General features: G+C 47.0%; 1 long non-coding RNA gene across 1 annotated transcript in view; it reads right to left on the bottom strand.

The window, feature by feature from the left end:
* Nucleotides 1–10,421: 10,421 nt before the first annotated feature.
* The window catches only part of LOC137561286 (uncharacterized), a 65,497-nt gene continuing 48,243 nt past the window's right edge, over nt 10,422–27,675 (bottom strand). The window contains exons 3-4 of the long non-coding RNA XR_011029963.1: nt 11,683–11,746; nt 10,422–10,618 (exon numbers count right to left, since the gene is read on the bottom strand). This is a non-coding gene — a long non-coding RNA (uncharacterized lncRNA). The remainder of the gene's footprint in view (nt 10,619–11,682; nt 11,747–27,675) is intronic.

Raw genomic sequence — 27,675 nt, 5'->3', positions numbered from 1 at the left:
TATATTTTTCTACATATACTATATATTATATCTTCAAATTCCTAAACAAAGGACTGTGTTTTCAAATCCATGCTGTCCATCCATACATCTCTGTGTAAGGACAATTCAGTCTATACAGGCCCTTTGATCTCTGCAGGACACCAGCCACAGCTGAGAAAGTTCACACCTTGACTCTAAATAGGGCCTTTCTCAGCAGGAGCCCTGAGCTGTCTCTTGTACAGAGGAATCCTATTCATTCAAAGGACCCAAAATACAGGGGAATCCTATTCATCACCTCTCTGGCAACAACTACTGCTCATCAGAAATTATGGAGCACTTTGGATGGCTGAGATTTAAACTGGATTAAAATTTGACTTGGACTGAAAATGCCCAGCCTGCTAGAAGCTGACCTCAAACTTTGAATAAAGCAGAGGGACACCAAGAGCCCCAATAGTGTAATTCGTCTTGGGGACAACAAAATAAATGAGAAGTTAAAATTATACTTACAAACCAGGGTTACCAATAGGCAACCACTGTATAGGCAGGTGGGGAGAACAATCCTGACCCCACTCAGGAATAAAAAGTCGCTCTCTGTAGACAGGAAAATAGGGTAACAACCCTCCACCCAGGGTGGACTCAATGTAGTGTACAAGATACAGAGGTGCCAAAAGAATAAAAGGTAATTAAATGAACTTAAAAAACCAACTGGTTAAACAGAGGAGGCAGCGGTGGTCTTACCCCCTCCAAACAGACACAGGCAAGGACTGCGATTCAGACAGTCAACAATTTATTCGGAACTCCAAAAAACAATGCAACGCGTTTCACGGGCCATACATCCCGCTTCCTCAGGTAAAATACAGTAGGAGTCACAGCTGCAGAAAATACACAAACAGACAACCAGAGGCATAAAATCGTCAAAGTGCTGATATGAATACGTAAATTTACATTTTGCATTACATTTTAGTGACAAGTTGTGCGCGGGTTATAAATATTAGTTTCAAACTGATAGTAGTCTAAAAGGTATGCTTGACAGCTATAGAATGGGTAGGGGGAATGTTAAAGGTGCATTGTGCTAAACAGAGTAAGACCAATGATAAATACAAACAAATATGCAAATACATAAAGTAAAAATTGGCTGGGTTTGCTGCCGGTTGTTGCGGACATCATACAGAACAACAGTGAATAGTGGGTGAAATTGGGAGAAAGGGTTGACGTGGTCTAGAGGAGGAGGAGGAACGGAGGGTGTTGGAATGGCTAAAAAACAGGTGGGGTGTTTTTGGCAGCAAGTAAACAAAGGTATAAGGAGAAGGCAGACTTACCATCTGTATTATATCAGCGATCTCGGCGCCTCTGTAATGCCAGAGGACACCTGAGTTCATTAAGTAGCATGGATCAGTATGAGGAATGTGAGAGTACTTCCGGGCGGAAGTGTGTCATAGAGGGGCGGGGCCATCATGTGTCTATACTTTGTAAATTTTGTAAATAAAGTTGAAGAAGGAAAAAAAAAAAAAGGAACGGCTAGAAAAATTAGTTTCAAACTGATGGAAGTCTCAAAGGTATGCTTGACCACTTTAGAATGGATAAGGGGGGATGTAAAAAGTTGCATTGTACTGAACAGAGTAAGACCAATGATAAATACAAACAAATATACAAGTATTCAACATAAAAATGGTAGAAAGACATGTAAAATGCATAAAATGTATAAAAATCTAAATAAAAGTTGTATATCATAAAATTAGAATAAACATATACATTATTAGAAGGATAAAAGAGAGGACTATTAAAAGACTGAACGGATTAGGTAAAGTGCTTAATGTATTTTTTCAAGTACTTCATTAAGACCCTCAGGAACCAAAGTCCTGAGGGTCTGTATCCAATACATCTCCAGTTTTTTTAGGGTAACAGAGGCCGCCGGGGCACTGTCGTTGATCTGATCAATGAGAGTGATGGTGAAGGTGTCAGGGGTGCCGTCGTGTGCGTGGTGAAAGTGACTTTAGACACTGTGCAAAGGGAAGTGTTTGAGGATATTCCTTTTGTGTTGTCCTATCCTACTACAGGTTTCTTGTGTGGTTCTGCCAATATACTGGAGACGGCAAGAACAGGAAATGAGATAGATGATAAATTTGGAATGGCATGAGATATGTTTTTTTATTTGGTATTGAGTACCTGTGGTGTGAGAACTGAAGCTGAAGGTGTTGGTAATGAAAGGACAGGCTAAACAGCGGGTGTGGTTTCAGGCCCAGGAGCCGGCAGGAAGTGTACTGGAAGAGGCGGAGGGAGGATGGTTACGAAGTTTACTGGGAGCTAACAGGCCACGGAGGTTGGGTGCTCTCCTATAGGTGATTTGCGGTTGGGTAGGTAATAGGGGTTTAAGGTAGGGGTCCTGGAGCAGGATTTCCCAGCGATTATGTAAAATAGATCTAATGATTGAGTGTTCTTTGCAGTATTTTGTGATGAATCTAGATTGAGGGTTATTGTCAGTGGTAGGATTGGAGATGGTTTTTGTAGTGGATGGTTGGATTTTGGCCTTATGCCGTGCATCGCGGATCAGCTTCTTCGGGTATTTTCTCTCAGAGAATTTTTTTGCAAGAATATCGGATTGAGTATTGTAGTCATTGATATCGGAACAGTTTCTAAAAATCCTTTTAAACTAGCTATATGGGGTATTCTGGGTCCAAGGGCGGTGGTGAAAACTGCTGAAATGAATGACATTGTTGGAGTCTACTGTTTTGAAGTATGTTTTGGTTTGTATGGAGTTGTTAACTATGGAAATAGTAAGGTCGAGGTAGTTGATTGTGGTAGGGTGGTGTTGGGCAGTAAAATTGAGTCGGGTTTTGTTACTGTTGAGGAATAATATGAAATCAGGAATGAGGGTGGTATCACCCTTCCAAATGAAAAATAGATCATCAATATAGCGTTTATATAGGATTATATTGTTTTTGAACGGGTGATCATTGTTGGGTAATGTTGTTTCAATCAATCCCATGGTCAGGTTAGCGTACGAGGGTGCAAAGGAGCTCCCCATAGCTGTACCGCTAACCTGATGATAAATACAGTCATTAAATGTGAAAATGTTGTTGTTCAAAATGAACTCAATGCACTGCAGAAGGAACTGTTGTTGTAAGAGGGGCATATTGGGAATAGTGGTGAGATAATATTGAATAGCAGAAAGGCCGAATTGATGTGGAATATTTGTATATAAGGATGTAATGTCACAGGTTAACCAACTGTATTCAGAGGACCAGGTGATCTGGGATAATAGTTGTGTGAGGTGGTAAGAGTCTTTTAAATAGGATGGGAGGTTGATGACAAGTGGCTGTAGATGTTTATCAATAAACCGGGAGAGATTACTGGTCATGGAATTAATACCGGAAATGATGGGTCTTCCGGGCGGTTTATGTAGCTGTTTGTGGATTTTAGGTAGATGATAGAAAAAGGGGGTAGCGGGGTGTTGGTTAATGATGAAATTGCGTTTGTTTTTTGTAATGATGTTCTGGAAGAAGGCCTGATTGATGAACTGTTTGAGAATATTGTTAAGGGCTGTTGTGGGGTCGGAAGTGAGTCGGTTGTAGTGGTTGCGATCATTAAGAAGTCTGAGGGATTCGTCAAGATAATCAGATCTATTGAGAATAACTATACCACCGCCCTTGTCCGCAGGTTTGATGACCAGATTGGGGTTTCGGAGTAGTGTTTTAAGAGCTGTATGTTTGTTGGGAGTAAGGTTTGGTTTTGTGGTGTGAGTTTGTGTTTGCAGGGTACGCAGATCATCCATAACGAGGGAATAAAACGTTTCAATGTAATGGCCCTTAGAGGCTGTAGGATAGAATCGGGACTGTCCTTTTAGTTGGGTGGTGATGAATGTTTCCAAATGTATCTCATTGGGATCGGATGTAGTGATGGCAATTGAGTCGTTGGCAGTACTGATGAGGGGTACAGAGGAGAGAAGTGTCTGATTTCTCTTAATCGCAAAGTGGCGTTTGAGAGTGAGTTTTCTGATATATGAGTTAAGATCTGAAAATAATTCGAACATATTGACTGAATTGGTTGGACAGAATGATAGGCCTTTGTCCAGAAGACTTATTTCATGTTGGGTGAGTATGTGCTCAGAGAGATTGAATATGCATTTGCTGGTGGGAGCGAGGGAATTAGTGTTATGTTTGTTATGTTTTTTATTTTGGCCTTTACCTCTGGAGCCCCTTTTTTTTCTCCGGGTGGAGGTAATGGGTTGGTCTATGGTTAGTGTGGGTGGTGGATCATGTTCTGGGAATTGTCTGGATGCGGCTGAACTATGGGATGGTGCGGGATCTGACTGGATGTCATGTGGGTAGGCGGACTGTTCATCTCCTGCGCTAGGGATGTAGGAAGGTCTAAAAAAGACAGCTCAGATATATTGGGTTCTTGTTGTAAAGAGGGGGCTGGATGGGATAGGACATTAATGGGTTTTAGGAAAGACCTCATAGAGGTTTGGATAGTATTGGGGATCGGAATTTTTGGAGTTTTTAGCGGCCGAGGGTTGGTGGGGAAAGCAGGTTTTGGTGAGGGGGGTTCAGTGTCACACAGATTAATCTGTGAGATCCTGAATTCGGGGGAGGAAATGTCAAGGGTATGCTTGTTGATGATATTTAAGGAAAGGGCCGTGGGGTTAGTGATAGTGTGATCTAAGGAAGGCAATTTGGCTGTTTTTTGTTTTGGGTCAGTTGGGAGTGTTTTTTTGGGGGGGCTGCTCTGCCGTCTCGAGTACATCGGCCGAACCTTCTGGACTGCTTATTGCGTCAAATGGTCTTTTTTTGGGGTTTGTACGGGCTGGTGGGGAAGCTGAGTTGGGTCTGGGTGTGGAATGAGTAACTTTGGTGGGGAGTGGGAGTAGTGCACTGATGGGTGCCAGAGGGAGAAGGGAGGGAGGGGGAGGGTGGGTTGGGGTAGTGTTGGTGATGGGGGTGGCTGTGGTGGGGAGTGGAATAAGGTTGGCCGTGGGGTGTGAGGGGTGGGGGGGAGGTGGGAAGGGGAGGGGTGGGGGAGGAAAGGGAGGATATTTGAAGGTGAGGGGTGGGGGTATGGAGAGGCTCATGAGTGGGCGTGGAGTGGGTAAAGGTAATTGTTTGGGTGGTGGGTGTCGAGGGGGATGTGATGGGAAATTGGGAGGTGGTCTGGGTTTTCGTTCACGTTCACGATGCTCCGCATAGGCCAGGCGGTCTCTGTTTAATTTTTTTTATTTTATTGTCAATGGTGTCACGTTCAAACTTCATAACCCTCGAATTTAAGTTGGACATCAATGGTAGATATTGTGGATTATCATGGTGCAGAGCCAAGAAGTCTTTACAATTGTTAATAACGGGCTGAAGGTCTTCCACTAGTGAGGTACGTTTTGCAATGATCCTTGACATCATCCCTTCGCCACAAGTCTCTAAATATTCGTACCATTGTGTACAATATATAGGGTCATTAGGGAATGCAGAAAGGGTTTTCACCCTGATGCCATCTGGTGAGATTTTTTCAATAATGTATGTTTGCTGCATCGAAATATCAGCTAAGTGAAAGAATTTGTCTTTGAAATTCTTCAACTTTCTTCAACCCTCAGCTCCTGATCCGTCTTACAGCTTGCAAAAGACCCCTTCCCTTTGATCTCAGCAGGATGTCTATCAGCTGTCCAAATGTCACCATTAAAATACTCAGCTGAGATGCTTATCTTTATTGCAACCTCTGTTCCCAAGAAACTTTACAAATAGATTCTACTTTGAATACCCCTCTAAAATCCCTTGGGATTTTCAAGAAAACAAGGCGGGGCAAGAGAGGAAGACGTGCAGGCACTCATAACTCAAAGCCAAAGCAATCCTCACATATCTATAAATCAGCTGTATCAGTAAAGGACCCAGATAACAGAGACAGCTGCCACACTCCTGATTACAACCCCCAGCCAGGAGCTAGGAACACAGGCCTCAAAGTTAAGGCAAACAACATTAAAGCAGTATTCTGCAATGCCAGGTCCATAAACAACAAAACAGCAGTTATTCATGATCTAATAGAGGCTTCAGATCTAGCTTTAATTACAGAGACATGGTTGGATCAGAACTCAGGACCTACTCTTGCGGCTGCGGTACCAGACAATTAATCAGTTTTACACTGTGAACGGCAAAACCGCAAGGGAGGAGAATTAGCTTTGTGCTTCAAATCCAGTTTGAATATTAAACCCCTTGCTGTAGCCCCCACCCACTCTTTTGAATGTCTGGCAGCCGAACTCTCAGCTGAGAAAAAAATAAACATACTGCTTGTCTACCGACCCCCTAATGGTGGCTCAGCTTTTCTCAAGGAAATAGCAGAACTTGTATCTTGCATAACACTGAAACACCCTAGGTGGATAATTCTGGGAGACTTTAACGCATGGGTCGATACACACTCTTCCCAATTTGGAACTGAGCTACTTCTCTCCATGATTGAACTAGGCTTCTCTCAAGCCTTCAACCTCCCTACCCACAACAAAGGACACACTCTGGACCTCATTTTCCATTCAGAACTCCTAATATCCAATGTGGAAATTGATCCAGTAGTTTGGTCAGACCACCACACTGTCCACTTCTCCTTTACAGCACCGGCTACAAAACACCAAGTGAAAGAACTAATAAAATATCGTTCCTTGAAAGGTTTGACACCCCAGCACCTTCAGAACAGCCTCAATCTAGGCGGACTGACAGATCACAACTTAGGCCTTGAATCCATGGTCCTTAAATATAACCACGATGTCTCAGCCGCTTTTGACGCCATAGCTCCATTAAAGATAAAACGTTCCGCACCATTACATCACGCTCGCTGGTTTGACAACTCTATAAAGGAACTAAAGAAACAGGAACGAAGGTGGCGCAAACACCAGTCCCCTGATGACAAACTTTCCATAACTGCTCACCTCAAAAAATATCAAACGGCGATTAGCAAAAAGAAGTCCTTATTCCTGTCTCACGAAATTGCAAATGCAGCCAACAGACCTGCCCAACTATTCCGCACGGTTGACAGTCTCTGCAAACCATCTTGCAGGAAATCCAGCATCAGACCTTCACAGGAACTGTGCGAGAAATTTTCCCACTTCTTCTCAGACAAAGTCTCCTCCATACGATCTGCCATTCAATTCACAACCCAAGAAACCCATGCAGAGCCATGTAACAGGTGCAAAAATAGCCTACCACCAAGGTCTGATTTTAAAGTAATCACTGAAAAAGACATCTTGGACATCCTCTCAAACCTTCGCCAGACTACCTGCGATCTGGACCCTGGCCCCACTAAGTTCATGTTGAAATGCCCTGAACTATTTACACCGGCATTCCACAAAATAGTCAACGGTTCCTTACAAGAAGGGTGGTTTCCCTCTACTCTGAAAGAAGCAATCGTCAGGCCACTACTTAAGAAGCCATCCTTAGACCCAGATGCTCTAAACAGCTACAGACCTGTCTCTAACCTTCCCTTTCTGGGAAAAGTTATTGAAAAGGCTGTCTACCTCCAACTTGAAGACAGGCCTTCCAGAAACAACATCCTTGACCCTCTTCAATCTGGCTTCAGGAAATATCACAGCTGTGAAACAGCCCTCACCCAGATTTGCAATGATCTGCTCATTGCAAGAGACAAGGGTCAATGTTCCAGCCTGATTTTGCTCGACCTCTCAGCGGCTTTTGACACAGTCGATCATGAAATCTTGCTCAACAGGCTACAAGAGTACTGTGGCATAGATGGCATTGTTCTCCAGTGGTTCAACTCCTTCCTGGCTGGCAGAACACAAAGGGTAGCCTTAGGGCCCTTCCTCTTGAACCCTGTACCACTAAAATACGGTGTACCTCAGGGCGCAATATTATCCCCTTTACTTTTCACCATATACATGCTGCCACTTGGAGAAATCATACACAAACATGGCCTGACATATCATTGCTTTGCTGATGAAACCCAGCTATATTTGTCATTCAAACCTGGCATCACAGACCCTACTCCACAAATAAACTCATGCTTAACTGAGCTTCAGGAGTGGATGAATATGAATTGGCTAAAACTTAATGCTGACAAAACTGAGGTTCTTGTTATCGAGGGCCAGGGCTCAACAGCAAAGCAGCCCCAGTCTCAACCAACACCACTAAGGATAGGGAGCTCAGACCTGATAAACTCAGACTGTGTGCGCAGCCTGGGAGTACTGATTGATAGGAAATTAAGCTTCAGGAATCAAATTTCAGCTGTTGTGAAACATTCCTTCTTTCATCTAAGGAATATTGCAAAGATTAAACACCTAATTCCTTCAGAGGATCTTCCAACCCTAGTCCATGCCTTCGTCACCTCAAGGTTAGACTACTGCAACGCCCTCTACACAGGCCTGCATAAGAAAGACTTACGCCGCCTGCAATTAGTACAGAATGCCGCCGCAAGGCTGTTAACGAGCCAACCCCGCCATTGCCACATAACACCAACCCTGAGCTCACTCCACTGGCTACAGATAAAATGGAGAATTCTGTTTAAGATTGGCTTACTGACATTCAAATCCTTGCACAATCTGGGCCCTGGATACTTGAAGGACTTGTTGCAACTGCATCACACCCCCCACAATCTTAGATCAAAAGGACGCAACACCATGGTCACCCCCAGAGTCCACCTCAAAACATTTGGAGACAGAGCCTTTTGTCATGCTGCCCCTACACTTTGGAACTCCCTGCCCCACCCAATCAGGACAGCTCCATCCCTGGAAGCATGTAAGTCTAAACTGAAAACCTACCTCTTTAGTCTGGCATTCATGAACATCTGACTATCTCCTCTGTAACACAACCCAGCCTGCAACCCTGTATTAATCTGAGACACAACTATGCGCTTTGAGTCCTATGGGAGAAAAGCGCTTTACAAATGTTATTGTATTATTATTATTGTAAAAGAGAGAGAGGAATTGAATATTACCCCTAAGCACTGTGCTTTGGGAACTGAAGTTATGGGAGTGTTATTAACAATTATTTCTATTTCAGGCAGAGTGGTTGACAGAGACAGTGGAAAAATGATTAGTTCAGTTTTACTCATATTAAGTTTTAAGAAGCGAGAGAAAAAAGTTGATTAAGTCACCAAGACCGTGCATGTAGATGGAAAAGAGGAGGGGGCCAAGGACAGAGCCTTGACAAAGGATGAGGAGAAGAGATCTGATCTGAGTAAAGCCCCATACACACGCTCAACAGCAGTCTTTTAAACAGCACAATGTCAACCAACTTTTGTTGTGAAACAAGATGAAACTATTAAAAAAAGTTTCTTGCTGTTGTTCAAGCAGCTGATAAGACTGATAAGAAGTCAATCCAACTGTTGGATTGACTTCTTACCAAAGAATGTGAAACTATTGGAAGTGAAAAGATTATGGATGAAGGGCAGTCTGTTGCAGACTGAGCGGGCATTCCAGAGGGTAGCCGATATAGGAGGGGTAGTAGGGGGAAGAAGTGGAATATAAATAAGGTTACAGTGAGAGGGAGGGGAATTTGATTTGTTGCTAACAGTGTGATTAGCAGGGTGGAGTGAGGGTCCAGGGTTAGGTAAAATGTCCCCCGCAGCAGGGAGGAGGAGTAGGTGGAGAGCGCGAAGCAGAGGGTGAGATATAGACTTAGATTTAGATATTTTGGTATGCAAGTGACAGTTTAGGCCTGGGACTTAGGCCTAGTTCACATTACAGAACACAACTGCAGTTGCTAAGCTCTAAGTGATTACGATTTAGGGCCTGTTTCCACTACACACAGATTGGATGCAGAATGGATGCAGAAAAACTGACTCCAATGAATGCCTATGGGAAAATCTGCTTCAGAATAATTGCATCTAGTGGAAACAGGCCCATAGGCCATTTCCATTTATTGGAGTGAGTTTTTCTGCATCCATTCTGCATCTAATCTGCGTGTAGTGGAAACAGGCCATAAGCAAAGTGATTTTTAGAACAATTTTTAAAAGGAATGTGCATTTTTTTTACATCCCTTTAAGAAAAATTCCTCAGAACTGTGTCAGACTATAGGAAAGGTTGTGTCATTCAGCTGACACAAAAAAAATGCATTTTCAACCAACTTTTAAACAGAAAAAAGGTCATTTTAGGAATAGATGGGTTGGTTACCAAAGGTTTCCCCCACCACCACAGGTCCCCCCCCCCCCCCCACCACCACCAATGACCAGGTGATTTTTTACCAATCAGCGCTCTGCAGTCAGCTGCAGAGCCGAAAACGTAGCCCACAAATTAATCCCCCCCCTTTTCTGCCCACCAACAGAGCTTCCTGTTGGGCTCTGATCGCTGCCGCAGAGTTTTTTTTTTTAATTTTTAATTAATTTAGTTGTAATTTAATTATTTAATTTATCATTTAATTTTAAATAAATGTGTCTATTTTTTAATATAGTTTATTTTTTTCCCTCCCGCCCTCCTCCCGTCAGCCTGTCTTGTAAAGTAGAGATCGCAAGAATCTATCCTTTCCGAGTGTCTGTGAAAATGGGTATCATAGTTCCCATCTGCAAAGACATGCAGGGACTTCCATTTTTTCACCGCAGTCCTTTCCTACTGTGTCTTCTTCAATTATGCTGTCTTCATTTCACAGAGCATTGGTATGCAGCACAGATCAGTAAGACGGCTAAAGTTGGGAGATTAGCAAAATCTCCAGCGACAGCAGGTGACCTGAAAAAAGAAAAAAAAAAAAAGATGAGCAAATGTAGTGTTTTAAGTGGAAGGCAAAATACATCATATCAATCTTGAGAGTTTAATCAAGTGTGGAAAATGATCCGCTCCATGTCCAGTGCAAACACTTATTGCAGCGTAGACTCCACATTATTAGCTGACCGGAGAATACTGAGCAAAGAATCATTTCAAAGAATAATATATTGCAAATTTAGTTAGCTATTAAAACAATAGACATGGATAGTAAAGCACTGGGGTTTTATTCAAACTGTACATACTAATGCTGGCCATACACTGGTCCATTATATGACAATGGGTTGACCTATCAATTCTTAGAATAAATTCAAAATAAATGAATCAATCGAACATAAATTGATTTTTTGCCCATATACTAGGGTCGATTTTTCCCTTTTCCCACCTTTAATCGACCGGAGGCTATTTTTGATCACGAAATAAGTACCCTGATGAATCAGATCGAGTAAAGGTCAATTGAATACATAATAAAAAGCTCTCGATTCTTGTTCCATCGATTGAAATAACTCGACATACTCGATCGGTTAATTTTAAGAATTCGATCTGATTCGATAAGAATCGATTCTACATCAAAATGACAACTCGATTTTTTGATTCATTTGATTCATTTATCGGTGTTAATAATAGATCGAAGTAAAACATCAACTAGTGTATGGCCAGCTTAACTACCCTAATGTATGGCATTTTCCTGTTTTTACAAACCAAATATAAAAAAAAGCATTTCCACTAATTCCTCTTTATTAAACAGAACTGCCAGAAAGGACAGAGCAATAGGGGCATTGCTATGGCTATATATCTATATACATTTATAGCATTGACATTTTCTCCATTGCTTTACAAAGAACATCAAGCAAGTCATTCCATTAACTGTCCTTCGGAGGAGCTCATAATCATCTAATCACTATTCACTACCATAGTCATGCCTATTGTTACACTTCCTACCATAGCACAAAATTATTTTTTCACAGGAAACCAATTAATTAATCAGTATGTTTTGGGGATGTATGCCTGGAGGACAGGCACACACATACCTTGAAAACATACAAACTCCATGCACAGTGTCCTGGTCAAGATCCAAACTTGGAACCCCTGGACCTGCAATTCAAAAAAGCAAAGAGTACATTCACCAGGACTGCCAGGCAACTGGTATTATTTAACAGGAAATAAATATCACAGCCTCTATATACTTCTTGCTTCAGGTTCCCTTTAATGTGTGCAGGCAGTGCATGTTACAGACTTTATGCAAATAACATAATTAATATACATGCAACACCAAGATTGCTTATGTAGTAAGCAATGTAGTTGTTGCACAAATAAAGCGAGTTACACACATTATATAATGCGCTATATGATCTGGGCTATGCCTATTAAACTTAAAGTTTGAAGTCTGCATTACATAAGTAAAAGCATACCTGAACTGACATGTGATATGATGAGAAAAACATAGGTGCATACAGAACTAGTCCTACTAATAACTTGGCTGAGGTCCTTTTCTATTATCCTACATTACAAGCGTTAAAAAACTAGTGCTGTTATCTATGAAAATGAGCCAGTCAAACAGCAAGTCACATTCAGCCTCTGTCCTGAAAAGTAAACAGAAGGAAAAACAGTTTTATCTGATTGAGAAAACACTGCTAATAGCATGTTAGTGCTGAGAAGTTCAAAGTGTTATTACTTCTGTTTGTTTTGCAGCTGAGTAAAACAGATTTGCAATGAGTGGTATTAGTAATGGAAAAGGGTATATGTCAGCAAGTGTAATGGGTAATAAAGCATTAAGAAGAGAACAGGGGGCCAGAAATATAAGGTAAAATGTGCAAATAAAATAACATAAAGAACTCACCAGAATTTCGGCAATAGCAGGTGTAGCGCCTCAGTTAAGTGGTGAGGACGCTCAACTCCTTATATATACAGGTACTTGCTAATAGGGCCAATTAGATGTGTGGAAGGTGTTATGTGGGCGGGGTAAGGGCGAGTGTGCGAGCAGCCAATGGGCTCTCGCCATCTGTGTTCAGTGAATTGGGTTTTTGTGAAGGGTGGGCGGGGTTGGGGCGGGCTTGCGAGTAGCCAATGGGCTCTCGCCACCTGTGTTCAGTGTGTTGGGTAGTTGGGGGGAAGGGGGCGGATAGAGGTATCATGGTGACCAAATGTGCAGCTGAGTAGAGTACTGGCTGAATAGAGTACTGGTCCTGGGCACCACCGCTACTATATAATAAATGTGATTGCTACTATTCAGACAGTCTTTCATGTCTGCTTTATGGAGGTAAGTCCACCACTTCCTCCAAGCAAATGTTAAAGGTTTTATCCATTTTTATCCTGCTGGCGCCTCTGTTCTCCTACTGCTATACCATGTCCACCCCTGGTGGTGGGGTGATCTACCCCTTTTTCTGATCTACAGAGAGCGACTTCTTGAGTGAGGACAGGTCTAATCTCCTCACCTGCCTATACAGTGGTAACCCACGCTTGTGAGTATACTCTTCTCACTGATTATTCTTACTTTATTTTTGCATAACATACTACACTATATTGAGCTCTCGGTTTCCCTAAATTGTATCTTTCTTGTGTTGAGCCATGTATTGGTTGGTTGGTGTGGGGGCAGTCAGGCTACCAGAGAGTGTGCGTGGGCACCTGTCAGAGTATGGAGATGACCCTCAAAGCTTAGGAAGTTTTGGTTAGGAGCACAAATCTGGAATTTTTCTTTAAAGGACAACTGAAATGAGAGGGATATGGGTGCTACCATATTTATTTCCTTTTAAGTAGTGGTGGGCAGAAATGATGCCTATGCATAATTAGGCATCGTAATTTGCAATTATACATCTTAATCGTAATGCAAAATTTGTGGATAACGCCTAAAAAAATTCACATGTAAACATAATCACTAACCGTAACTAAACATAATAGCGTAATTACATGTAAGTTACTTCGTAAACAGTTTTACGAAACAAACACATCAACTTTTTAAATAGCTGCGTGCGCAGTATACTAGCTGATGAATGCAATTTTTTTTTTCGCATAGGAAAGCATTTTTTCACATTGAATATTTAACTAATAGCCACACATGAAAAGAAAACTGGCAAATATATGTGAAAATGTTTACACATTGAATGCAAATTACACGTAATTTATTATAGGCATAACTATGATTCACGAATATAGTATGCTGTAAGTAACGTAATCCAGGGGCGTTTCTAGGGTCCTTGGAGATCAGTGGCACCTGTGGGCACCAGGCGGGGAGGTACATGCGGCGTGACCATGCGGTGAGTGGGCGTGGCCATGGGTGGGGCCAAATGTACATGAACTTAGCAGCGGTGTAAGCTACGGATAACGGGCCTGCCCATCGAAATATTGGACGGAGCCCCCTGTCCTTTATTTCGATCATTTACAATCAGTATAGGCATAGATCAAAGATGTATACGCACATACAATTTTGATTGGTCAATCACTGACCCCCAATTTCCCACCCTCGTGTAGTAAGTGGGCCAACGGACAATGAATTTTATGAACAGAGCTAAAATTGACTAATCAAAATTGTATGTGTGTACCAGGCTTTACAGCTAATACTGTACATACTGAAAGTAGCAGGGATCAGCATACAATACAGCTGGTTTACAATCAATAAAGGCACAGAGTAACACCTTACACTGTACACACTGGAGGTAAATCAGCACACAGTGCAAGCACTAGAGAACAGCGTATACTGTACATACTGTAGGCAGCAGAATTCAGCACACTGCAGCTAGCGTGCCAAAAATATGACGATCACGTTGTGCGGCGTGCTTATCGCGCCGCACCAAAAAATGGGTGGGCCATGGACCAGAATATAGGTGTGGTAACGGGTGGAGACAAATTTACATGAACCTAGCAATGGTGGGACATCAGATTAGGACAGTGGTGGCGAACCTTTTGGAGGCCGAGTGCCCAAACTGCAACCCAAAAGTCACTTACCGGTATCTATCGCAAAGTGGCAACAGCAATTTAAACTAAATACTGTACAAACGTTTTAACTCATACATGAACATTATGGAAAATCCAAGTTGAAAATAAACTGTGAAGATAAACAATTTCATCCATCCTACTCCTGAAAAATGTATTCAATTTTTTAGAACCTCCCAGTTTTACTTTCTGTTTTAAAACGCTAAAAAAGTAGGTTTAATGCTATTGTCTCATATGATAAGGATTCAGCTTTTCCCATAGTCTCGCAGTTAGCAATCATGTGACCCCCAACAAGACATATTCAGCAATCATGAGGCCCCCAACAAATCAGGAGGCCCCCAACAAGACAAATTCAGCAATCATGAGGCCTCCAACAAATCATGAGGCCCCCAACAAGACAAATTCAGCAATCATGAGGCCCCCAACAAGACAAATTCAGCAATCATGAGGGCCCCCAACAAATCATGAGGCCCCCAACAAGACAAATTCAGCAATCATGAGGCCCCCAACAAATCATAAGGCTCCCAACAAGACACATTCAGCAGTCATGAGGCACATATATAGACAGCATTTCACATAAATAGGCAGAATGCCCCCTTAATATGGTAGCCCCCCCAAGTTAGGTAGTGAGTGACAGGGACCCCCAGGTTAGCTAGTGAGTGACAGGCGCCTCCAGTTAGGTAGTGAGTGACAGGGACCCCGATAGTGAGTGACAGGGAGCACCTTTAGGTAGTGAGTGAGTGCCAGGGAGCCCCTTTAGGCAGTGAGTGAGTGACAGGAAGCCCCTTTAGGCAGTGAGTGAGTGCCAGGGAGCCCCTTTAGGCAGTGAGTGAGTGACAGGAAGCCCCTTTAGGCAGTGAGTAAGTGACAGGGAGCCCCTTTAGGGAGTGAGTGAGTGACAGGGAGCCCCTTTAGGGAGTGAGTGAGTGACAGGGAGGCCCTTTAGGGAGTGAGTGAGTGACAGGGAGGCCCTTTAGGGAGTGAGTGACAGGGAGGCCCTTTAGGAAGTGAGTGAGTGCCAGGGAGCCCCTTTAGTGAGTGAGTGCATGCCAGGGAGCCGCTTTAGTGAGTGAGTGCGTGCCAGGGAGCCCCTTTAGGGAGTGAGTGCGTGCCAGGGAGCCCCTTTAGGGAGTGAGTGCGTGCCAGGGAGCCCCTTTAGGGAGTGAGTGCGTGCCAGGGAGCCCCTTTAGGGAGTGGGTGCGTGCCAGGGAGCCCCTTTAGGGAGTGGGTGCGTGCCAGGGAGCCCCTTTAGGGAGTGGGTGCGTGCCAGGGAGCCCCTTTAGGGAGTGAGTGAGTGACAGGGAGCCCCTTTAGGGAGTGAGTGAGTGCCAGGGAGCCCCTTTAGGGAGTGCGTGCCAGGGAGCCCCTTTAGGGAGTAAGTGAGTGCCAGGGAGCCCCTTTAGGGAGTGAGTGAGTGCCAGGGGAGCCCCTTTAGGGAGTGAGTGAGTGACAGGGAGCCCCTTTAGGGAGTGAGTGAGTGACAGGTAGCCCCTTTAGGGAGTGAGTGAAAGGGAGCCCCTTTAGGCAGTGAGTGAGTGACAGGAAGCCCCTTTAGGGAGTGAGTGACAGGGAGCCCCTTTAGGGAGTGAGTGAGTGCCAGGGAGCCCCTTTAGGGAGTGAGTGCGTGCCAGGGAGCCCCTTGAGTGAGTGAGTGAGTGAGTAAGTGACAGGGAGCCCCTTTAGGGAGTGAGTGAGTGACAGGGAGCCCTTTTAGGGAGTGAGTGCGTGCCAGGGAGCCCCTTTAGGGAGTGGGTGCGTGCCAGGGAGCCCCTTTAGGGAGTGAGTGAGTGACAGGGAGCCCCTTTAGGGAGTGAGTGAGTGCCAGGGAGCCCCTTTAGGGAGTGAGTGCGTGCCAGGGAGCCCCTTTAGGGAGTGAGTGAGTGCCAGGGAGCCCCTTTAGGGAGTGAGTGAGTGCCAGGGGAGCCCCTTTAGGGAGTGAGTGAGTGAGTGAGTGACAGGGAGCCCCTTTAGGAAGTGAGTGAGTGACAGGTAGCCCCTTTAGGGAGTGAGTGAGTGACAGGGAGCCCCTTTAGGTAGTGAGTGAGTGATAGGTAGCCCCTTTAGGGAGTGAGTGAGTGACAGGGAGCCCCTTTAGGGAGTGAGTGAGTGCCAGGGAGCCCCTTTAGGGAGTGAGTGCGTGCCAGGGAGCCCCTTTAGGGAGTGAGTGACAGGGAGCCCCTTTAGGGAGTGAGTGAGTGACAGGGAGCCCCTTTAGGGAGTGAGTGCGTGCCAGGGAGCCCCTTTAGGGAGTGAGTGAGTGAGTGACAGGGAGCCCCTTTAGGGAGTGAGTGAGTGACAGGGAGCCCCTTTAGGGAGTGAGTGAGTACCAGGGAGCCCCTTTAGGGAGTGAGTGCCAGGGAGCCCCTTTAGGGAGTGAGTGCCAGGGAGCCCCTTTAGGGAGTGAGTGCGTGCCAGGGAGCCCCTTTAGGGAGTGAGTGAGTGCCAGGGAGCCCCTTTAGGGAGTGAGTGAGTGCCAGGGGAGCCCCTTTAGGGAGTGAGTGAGTGACAGGGAGCCCCTTTAGGGAGTGAGTGAGTGAGTGAGTGAGTGACAGGGAGCCCCTTTAGGGAGTGAGTGAGTGACAGGGAGTCACTTTAGGGAGTGAGTGCGTGCCAGGGAGCCCCTTTAGGGAGTGAGTGCATGCCAGGGAGCCCCTTGAGTGAGTGAGTGAGTGAGTGAGTGACAGGGAGGCCCCCCCTCTAGCCGCCGCCGCTCCCCCCCTACCTCTCAGCAGACCTCAGGATCAGCGGCGACCCGACCAGATGTACGAGCGGGCGCTGGACGCACCCGCTCGATATGCGGAAGTGATGTCACTTCCGCATATCAGTGCGGGCGCTGCGTCCTAGCGCCCGCACGATTGGTCGCCGGCTCGCCGCCTGATCCTGAGGTCTGAGACTGTCAGTGACGCGGCGGCTGGAGGGAGCCGCTGAGTCTTGACAGAGGGGGCGGCCGCCGGCCGGGCAGAGATCCGTGGCACCCCAGGAAAGATTGGGGGCACGTGCCCCCCTAAAACAGGGCTAGCGATGCCCCTGACGTAATCAGAATTACGCATTACCTGAAATTTTGCTAAATCGTAATTGACCCATTACGAGCACCACTACTTTTACACTATACCAGTTGCTTGGCTATCTTGCTGATCCTCTGTCTCTAAAATACTTTTAGTCATAGACCTTAAACAAGCATATGCAGATCAGGTGTTTCTGACATTGTTGGATCTGACAAGATTAGCTGCATGCTTGTGTGATTCGAACAGTACTGCAGCCAAATAGATCAGCAGGGCTGCCAGGCAACTGGTATTGCTTAAAGTGAATGTTTACCAGTTTAAAAATAAAAAAGTCAGATACTCACCTAAGGAGAGGGAAGGCTCGGTCCTAATGAGCCTTCTCTCTCCTCTCCCGGTGCCCGGTCCCGCGCAGGATCCCCCGTAGCAGTATTCGACCAGTTCGGCCAAATACTGCCACTTCCGCAGCCGAAGGGAGCTTTCGGAAGCCTTCGGGAGCACTCGGGCTCCCGAAGACGGGCCGCTCCATACTACGCATGTGTGAGCACCCTCTATGACGCACTCGCGCGTGCATAGTATGGAGCGGCCCGTCTTCGGAAGCCCGAGTGCTCCCGAAGACCTCCGAAGTCCCTGCGGCGGCGGACGCGAACGGGAGAGCCAGCGCAGCACCGAGGGCACCGGGAGAGGAGAGGGAAGGCTCATTAGGACCGGGACCTCCCTCTCCTTAGGTGAGTATCTGACTTTTTTATTTTTAAAGTGGTGACCATTGGCTTTAAAAGGAAATAAATATGGCAGCCTGCATATACCTCTCACTACAGTTGTCCTTTAAGTAAACTGTCTACCAGTGCCTACGATTTTACTGGTTTAGCCATTTAACATCCAAGTTTAAAAATGGTTAATGACTGGAACTGCTGTAATTTTTTTCCCCGAGAAGGTGACAACCACAGATGAAGCTAAAATAAAGGCGTAAAGAAATCATTAGCAATTTACACATTCTCAAGCTGTACCCTGCTGTAACATCTGATGCAGCTGCACAATGAGCTATAATGATGTCGCAGCACCATCATTCCGAGCGCTCTTAAAATTCACGTGCCAACCAAGCCCATTTATCTCCGCTCCACCACATGACCCAAAGCGCGCTTTCCATGTTTAATGAAGGAATCAGCAGAGACAACAGCTCTCCGGCAGCTAGTGTTGGGCGAACAGTGTTCGCCACTGTTCGGGTTCTGCAGAACATCACCCTGTTCGGGTGATGTTCGAGTTCGGCCGAACACCTGACGGTGCTCGGCCAAACCGTTCGGCCATATGGCCGAACTAAGAGCGCATGGCCGAACGTTCCCCGAACGTTCGGCTAGCGCTGTGATTGGCCGAACGGGTCACGTGGTTCGGACCCGAACGCGCTCTGATTGGCCGAACTGTCACGTGGTTCGGGTAAATAAATACCCGAACCACGTCATATCTCCGCCATTTGTCTGTGGGTTTAGCTTTGGGTAGGCAGGCAGGGTAGTTCGCGCTCCAGCCACGCTAGCCAGGGTCCCCCCCAGTCATTGTGTGTCGCTGCTGGGAACAGTAGTACACCGCTCGTTCAGCCACACTATATAGCATTCTGTGTACTGTTCTGTGTCTGCTGGGAACAGTAGTACACCGCTCGTTCAGCCACACTATATAGCATTCTGTGTACTGTTCTGTGTCTGCTGGGAACAGTAGTACACCGCTCGTTCAGCCACACTATATAGCATTCTGTGTACTGTTCTGTGTCTGCTGGGAACAGTAGTACACCGCTCGTTCAGCCACACTATATAGCATTCTGTGTACTGTTCTGTGTCTGCTGGGAACAGTAGTACACCGCTCGTTCAGCCACACTATATAGCATTCTGTGTACTGTTCTGTGTCTGCTGGGAACTGTAGTACACCGCTCGTTCAGCCACACTATATAGCATTCTGTGTACTGTTCTGTGTCTGCTGGGAACAGTAGTACACCGCTCGTTCAGCCACACTATATAGCATTCTGTGTACTGTTCTGTGTCTGCTGGGAACAGTGGTACACCGCTCGTTCAGCCACACTATATAGCATTCTGTGTACTGTTCTGTGTCTGCTGGGAACAGTGGTACACCGCTCGTTCAGCCACACTATATAGCATTCTGTGTACTGTTCTGTGTCTGCTGGGAACAGTAGTACACCGCTCGTTCAGCCACACTATATAGCATTCTGTGTACTGTTCTGTGTCTGCTGGGAACAGTAGTACACCGCTCGTTCAGCCACACTATATAGCATTCTGTGTACTGTTCTGTGTCTGCTGGGAACAGTGGTACACCGCTCGTTCAGCCACACTATATAGCATTCTGTGTACTGTTCTGTGTCTGCTGGGAACAGTAGTACACCGCTCGTTCAGCCACACTATATAGCATTCTGTGTACTGTTCTGTGTCTGCTGGGAATAGTGGTACACCGCTCGTTCAGCCACACTATATAGCATTCTGTGTACTGTTCTGTGTCTGCTGGGAACAGTAGTACACCGCTCGTTCAGCCACACTATATAGCATTCTGTGTACTGTTCTGTGTCTGCTGGGAATAGTGGTACACCGCTCGTTCAGCCACACTATATAGCATTCTGTGTACTGTTCTGTGTCTGCTGGGAATAGTGGTACACCGCTCGTTCAGCCACACTATATAGCATTCTGTGTACTGTTCTGTGTCTGCTGGGAACAGTAGTACACCGCTCGTTCAGCCACACTATATAGCATTCTGTGTACTGTTCTGTGTCTGCTGGGAACAGTAGTACACCGCTCGTTCAGCCACACTATATAGCATTCTGTGTACTGTTCTGTGTCTGCTGGGAACAGTAGTACACCGCTCGTTCAGCCACACTATATAGCATTCTGTGTACTGTTCTGTGTCTGCTGGGAACAGTAGTACACCGCTCGTTCAGCCACACTATATAGCATTCTGTGTACTGTTCTGTGTCTGCTGGGAACAGTAGTACACCGCTCGTTCAGCCACACTATATAGCATTCTGTGTACTGTTCTGTGTCTGCTGGGAACAGTAGTACACCGCTCGTTCAGCCACACTATATAGCATTCTGTGTACTGTTCTGTGTCTGCTGGGAACAGTAGTACACCGCTCGTTCAGCCACACTATATAGCATTCTGTGTACTGTTCTGTGTCTGCTGGGAACAGTAGTACACCGCTCGTTCAGCCACACTATATAGCATTCTGTGTACTGTTCTGTGTCTGCTGGGAACAGTAGTACACCGCTCGTTCAGCCACACTATATAGCATTCTGTGTACTGTTCTGTGTCTGCTGGGAACAGTGGTACACCGCTCGTTCAGCCACACTATATAGCATTCTGTGTACTGTTCTGTGTCTGCTGGGAACAGTGGTACACCGCTCGTTCAGCCACACTATATAGCATTCTGTGTACTGTTCTGTGTCTGCTGGGAACAGTAGTACACCGCTCGTTCAGCCACACTATATAGCATTCTGTGTACTGTTCTGTGTCTGCTGGGAACAGTAGTACACCGCTCGTTCAGCCACACTATATAGCATTCTGTGTACTGTTCTGTGTCTGCTGGGAACAGTAGTACACCGCTCGTTCAGCCACACTATATAGCATTCTGTGTACTGTTCTGTGTCTGCTGGGAATAGTGGTACACCGCTCGTTCAGCCACACTATATAGCATTCTGTGTACTGTTCTGTGTCTGCTGGGAACAGTAGTACACCGCTCGTTCAGCCACACTATATAGCATTCTGTGTACTGTTCTGTGTCTGCTGGGAATAGTGGTACACCGCTCGTTCAGCCACACTATATAGCATTCTGTGTACTGTTCTGTGTCTGCTGGGAATAGTGGTACACCGCTCGTTCAGCCACACTATATAGCATTCTGTGTACTGTTCTGTGTCTGCTGGGAACAGTAGTACACCGCTCGTTCAGCCACACTATATAGCATTCTGTGTACTGTTCTGTGTCTGCTGGGAACAGTAGTACACCGCTCGTTCAGCCACACTATATAGCATTCTGTGTACTGTTCTGTGTCTGCTGGGAACAGTAGTACACCGCTCGTTCAGCCACACTATATAGCATTCTGTGTACTGTTCTGTGTCTGCTGGGAACAGTAGTACACCGCTCGTTCAGCCACACTATATAGCATTCTGTGTACTGTTCTGTGTCTGCTGGGAACAGTAGTACACCGCTCGTTCAGCCACACTATATAGCATTCTGTGTACTGTTCTGTGTCTGCTGGGAACAGTAGTACACCGCTCGTTCAGCCACACTATATAGCATTCTGTGTACTGTTCTGTGTCTGCTGGGAACAGTGGTACACCGCTCGTTCAGCCACACTATATAGCATTCTGTGTACTGTTCTGTGTCTGCTGGGAACAGTGGTACACCGCTCGTTCAGCCACACTATATAGCATTCTGTGTACTGTTCTGTGTCTGCTGGGAACAGTAGTACACCGCTCGTTCAGCCACACTATATAGCATTCTGTGTACTGTTCTGTGTCTGCTGGGAACAGTAGTACACCGCTCGTTCAGCCACACTATATAGCATTCTGTGTACTGTTCTGTGTCTGCTGGGAATAGTGGTACACCGCTCGTTCAGCCACACTATATAGCATTCTGTGTACTGTTCTGTGTCTGCTGGGAACAGTAGTACACCGCTCGTTCAGCCACACTATATAGCATTCTGTGTACTGTTCTGTGTCTGCTGGGAACAGTAGTACACCGCTCGTTCAGCCACACTATATAGCATTCTGTGTACTGTTCTGTGTCTGCTGGGAATAGTGGTACACCGCTCGTTCAGCCACACTATATAGCATTCTGTGTACTGTTCTGTGTCTGCTGGGAATAGTGGTACACCGCTCACCCGTCACTGTATAGCATTGTGCTCTGTGTCGCTGCTGGGAATAGTGGTACACCGCTCACCCGTCACTGTATAGCATTGTGCTCTGTGTCGCTGCTGGGAATAGTGGTACTGTATAGCATTTCTGTACTGCCACTGTACTGCTGCCAGTCAGCGTGTACTGTAAGGATAAGTGAAATGAGGAAGAAATCCGGTGAAAGAGGGAGGGGCAAGGGAAGAGGTGTTTCCCCTGACGGTTCACGTACAGGCCACAGGGGAGCACCCAAGAAAACCCACTCAATACCGCCCATGTTGTCCAGGACAACAACCCTCACAAATCCAAAAGAACAGGACCAGATAATTACTTGGATGACCTCTCAAGCGTCCAGCAGTGGGTTAAGCAGCACCAGCACATCACGCACGAGGTCCGAGTCCTCAGCCAGTTACAAGGAGCCAGTGGGCACAAAGCTGACACAACCGGCAGCGACACCACGCACACAACTGCCAGATAACCAGTCCGATGAATTACCTCAGGACACAATGGGGTATTCGCAGGAGCTATTCCCAGCCCAACAAACTTCCACCTTTCAAAGGTCAATGGAGGAACAGCCAGAAATGTTGTGCCTGGATTCACAACCGTTAACTGTGGGAAATGCACCGCGCACTGAAATACAAGGCGAGTCCGAAGAGGACTCGGAAACCCAAATCCCAGAGCAATTTGGGCAGGAGGGGTTGCAATTGCAGGAGGTCGGCCGACAAGATCTGGAAGACGACGTTGGAGTGTGCTGCGCAGAGGTTGTTGTGGGGAGCTCTACTCCACGGCGGTGGCCCACAATGACATATGACGAGTTTGAGGAGATGGAAGAGGAGGGTATGGACAATGTGGACAGAGACCCAGATTTTGTTTGTGAACGAGAACATCGCCGTCGTAGCAGCAGCACAGATGAGTCTGTTGAAGAACACACTGCTGCACGAGTTCGCCTTGTGCCACAAGGTAGGCGGCGCGCAATTTCAGGCACCACAAGCGTGGAAGTTCAAGTGAGAGGCAAAAGAGGAGCAAACAGAAATCGCCAGCAAGGAGGCAGGTGCTCCAAAGTCTGGGCTTTCTTTGAAGACTGCACTGAGGATGTTACCATGGCGATTTGCAAGGTGTGCAAGACCCGCCTGAGCAGGGGGAAAAATATTAACAACCTCTCCACCACCAGCATGAGCCGTCACATGCTATCCAAACATCCCACTCTTTGGGCAAACGCGTCAGGACAGGGTACCAGAAACAACACTGCCTCCCTTGGGTTCACCAGACTCACCACCAGACCCGCCTCAGCAGCAGCAGTAGCCCAGCCATTGCGTGGTTCACAACATTCACAAACATCAGACGACGCTGACACTGTCACTTTCCGGAGTAGTGCTCTTGAGGTCTCCCAGTGTTCATCAAACACAACAACCAACAGCCCTTCCGTGTGCAGCGCTACGGTTCAGTTGTCTGTGTCGGAGATGTTTGAGCGCAAGAGGAAATTGCCAGCAAATGACCCCCGGGCCGTGGCAGTAACAGCCAGCATAGCCAAGCTTCTGGCCTGCGAAATGCTGCCATATCGATTGGTGGAGACAAACAGCTTCAAGGGCATGATGTCAGTGGCCATCCCACGTTACGTGGTTCCCAGCCGCTACCACTTTGCACGCTCTGCAGTGCCTGAGTTGCATGAGCACGTGGTCAGCAAAATAACCCGAAGCTTGAAGAATGCCGTTGCCTGCAAGGTTCACCTCACCACTGACACCTGGACGAGTGCGTTCGGCCAGGGTCGATACATCTCCCTTACCGCGCACTGGGTGAACCTTGTGGAGCCTGGCAGCGATTCCTCACCTGCTACGGCACGGGTGTTGCCCACGCCACAAACAGCTGCACCGCCGTCCCTCCCACTGGATAACAGCAGCACCTACCTCTCTGACTCCTTCTCCTCCAACGCATCTCAAAGCTGTACCTCATCCGGAAACGCTAACCCAGCAGCAGTAGGATCGTGGAAGCAGTGCAGCACAGCTGTTGGCATGCGTCAGCAAGCGTTGCTGAAGCTAATCTGCCTTGGGGATAAGCAGCACACAGGGGAGGAAATTTGGAGGGGAATAAAGGAACAGACGGATTTGTGGCTGGCACCGCTGGACCTGAAACCGGGCATGGTTGTGTGTGATAATGGGAGTAATCTCATTCGCGCTTTAAGGTTGGCTAAGCTGACACACATCCCTTGCCTGGCGCACGTGATGAACCTAGTAGTTCAGCGATTCCTGAGGACATACCCAGGCGTGCCCGATCTGCTGTTGAAGGTGCGTCGAGTGTCCAAACATTGTAGAAATTCCAGTACTGCTTCGGGGGCACTCGCCAAGATGCAGGAGCGCTTCAATCTCCCCCACCATCGCTTGCTGTGTGATGTCCCTACGCGCTGGAATTCTACGCTGCACATGCTAGCCCGCTTTTGCGAGCAGAAGAGTGCAGTGGTCCAGTACATGACGGCGCAGTACCGAGGCGCATCCGGCCAGCTGCCAAGCTTCTGTGGATCCGATTGGGCCAACATGTTGGACCTCTGCCAAGTCCTCCAAAATTTTGAGCAATCCACGTTGCTTGTGAGCAGTGACAACTCTTCAGTCAGCATTACCATACCACTGCTGTGTTTACTGAAGAGGTCGATGTTAAAAATCAAGGAAACAGCTGTCATGATGCAACTGGGGGAATCTGAAGGAGAAAACGATCAGCGTGATGGTACCAACATCAGGCCATCCGCCTCAGGGAACGCTGGCCCCAGCAGCTATGACGAAGAAGAGGAGGAGGAACAGCTGGAGTTGGAGCAGGAATTTCATGCCACCACTGACGAGGGCCAGAGCGGTGCACGTTGGACTTCCACAATTCAACGCGAATGGTCAGCAGAAGCAGACCAGGAGGAAGGTGACGACTATGATGCATCACAACAACTATCACAACGCTCACAAGAGGATGATGAGGATTCTGGTAGGACTCTGGCACACATGGCTCAATTCATGCTAGACTGCATTGAACGTGACCCACGCATTGTGCGCATTCTGGACAACACCAATTACTGGGTTTATACCCTTCTGGATCCACGGTACAAACACAATGTTCCAAAACTGCTTGAAGAAAGAGTCAGACAGGTCAAAATGGAAGAATACCAGCAGGCCCTTGTGGAGACTTTAGAGAGGAGATTGACATCCTCCCCCTCCTCTAGCCAGTTGTACGCAGACAGACTGACTTCCGCAAACCCAGGACGACCAGGAGGGCAGCAAACAACGCAAGCCGCAGCTAGTACCCAAAAGGGAATGGTATCGGCAGTGTCCTTGGAGTGGGAAAATTTTCTGACACCCATGCAGCCGCAGCCCACTGAACAGCAAGCGTGCAGATCCACCTCCAACACCGATCGCCTGGAGAAGATGGTCAAGGACTACATGTCAGATGGCGTAGCTGTGTCGAACCATCCATCTGCACCCTTCAACTATTGGGTATCGAAGCTAGACACCTGGCACGAACTGGCAATGTACGCAATAGAGGTGCTGGCTTGCCCGGCAGCCAGCGTTATGTCGGAACGCTGTTTCAGTGCTGCCGGAGGCATCGTCACAGATCGGCGTATCCGCCTCTCTACAGAAAATGCAGACCGTCTGACTCAAATTAAAATGAATCAATCCTGGATTGGAAATGACTACGCAACACTCCAGGACCCCAACCAAGTAACATGACCAATGAACATCTGGGATGGTGTTGCGTTTCCGGGCCCTGTTTATTGAACCTCTCATCTGTATTACATTTATGACTGCATGGCGGCAAAAAGCATTGCTGCTATATCCGCACGCTTTTTGTCCACATGCAAGGCCTGGGTTGTTGTGTCTCACAAAGCGTGGCCTTCTCCTCCTGCGCCTGCTCCTGTTCCATCACGTCTGCTGCTGCTGGGTTAGCGTTGCCGCGTGGTCCCTGTTTATTGAACCACTTATCTTTATTACATTTATGACTGCATGGCGGTACAAAGCATGCTATCCGCACGCTTCTTGCCCTCATGCAAGGCCTGGGTTGTTGTGTCTCACAAAGCGTGGCCTTCTCCTCCTGCGCCTCCTCCTGTTCCATCACGTCTGCTGCTGCTGGGTTAGCGTTGCCGCGTGGTCCCTGTTTATTGAACCACTTATCTTTATTACATTTATGACTGCATGGCGGTACAAAGCATGCTATCCGCACGCTTCTTGCCCTCATGCAAGGCCTGGGTTGTTGTGTCTCACAAAGCGTGGCCTTCTCCTCCTGCGCCTGCTCCTGTTCCATCACGTCTGCTGCTGCTGGGTTAGCGTTGCCGCGTGGTCCCTGTTTATTGAACCACTTATCTTTATTACATTTATGACTGCATGGCGGTACAAAGCATGCTATCCGCACGCTTCTTGCCCTCATGCAAGGCCTGGGTTGTTGTGTCTCACAAAGCGTGGCCTTCTCCTCCTGCGCCTCCTCCTGTTCCATCACGTCTGCTGCTGCTGGGTTAGCGTTGCCGCGTGGTCCCTGTTTATTGAACCACTTATCTTTATTACATTTATGACTGCATGGCGGTACAAAGCCTGCTATCCGCACGCTTCTTGCCCTCATGCAAGGCCTGGGTTGTTGTGTCTCACAAAGCGTGGCCTTCTCCTCCTGCGCCTCCTCCTGTTCCATCACGTCTGCTGCTGCTGGGTTAGCGTTGCCGCGTGGTCCCTGTTTATTGAACCACTTATCTTTATTACATTTATGACTGCATGGCGGTACAAAGCATGCTATCCGCACGCTTCTTGCCCTCATGCAAGGCCTGGGTTGTTGTGTCTCACAAAGCGTGGCCTTCTCCTCCTGCGCCTGCTCCTGTTCCATCACGTCTGCTGCTGCTGGGTTAGCGTTGCCGCGTGGTCCCTGTTTATTGAACCACTTATCTTTATTACATTTATGACTGCATGGCGGTACAAAGCCTGCTATCCGCACGCTTCTTGCCCTCATGCAAGGCCGGGGTTGTTGTGTCTCACAAAGCGTGGCCTTCTTCTCCTCCTGCGCCACCCTCCTCCTGTTCCATCACGTGTGCTGCTGCTGGGTTAGCGTTACCGGTCCCTTTTCCTGGAACCTCTTATATGTATTACATTTATGACTGCATGCCGACAAAAAACATGTTACCTGTGCAAAGAAAACAGACATTTCCCGCATTTAAAAGACAGCTTTCCCTTTGAAACTTTAAAATCGATTTTTTCAAAAACTATA

The sequence above is a fragment of the Hyperolius riggenbachi genome, chromosome 3 (assembly GCF_040937935.1).
Source record: "Hyperolius riggenbachi isolate aHypRig1 chromosome 3, aHypRig1.pri, whole genome shotgun sequence".
In the NCBI taxonomy this organism is placed as follows: Eukaryota; Metazoa; Chordata; class Amphibia; order Anura; family Hyperoliidae; genus Hyperolius; species Hyperolius riggenbachi.
This window is presented reverse-complemented; position numbering and strand designations above follow the sequence as displayed.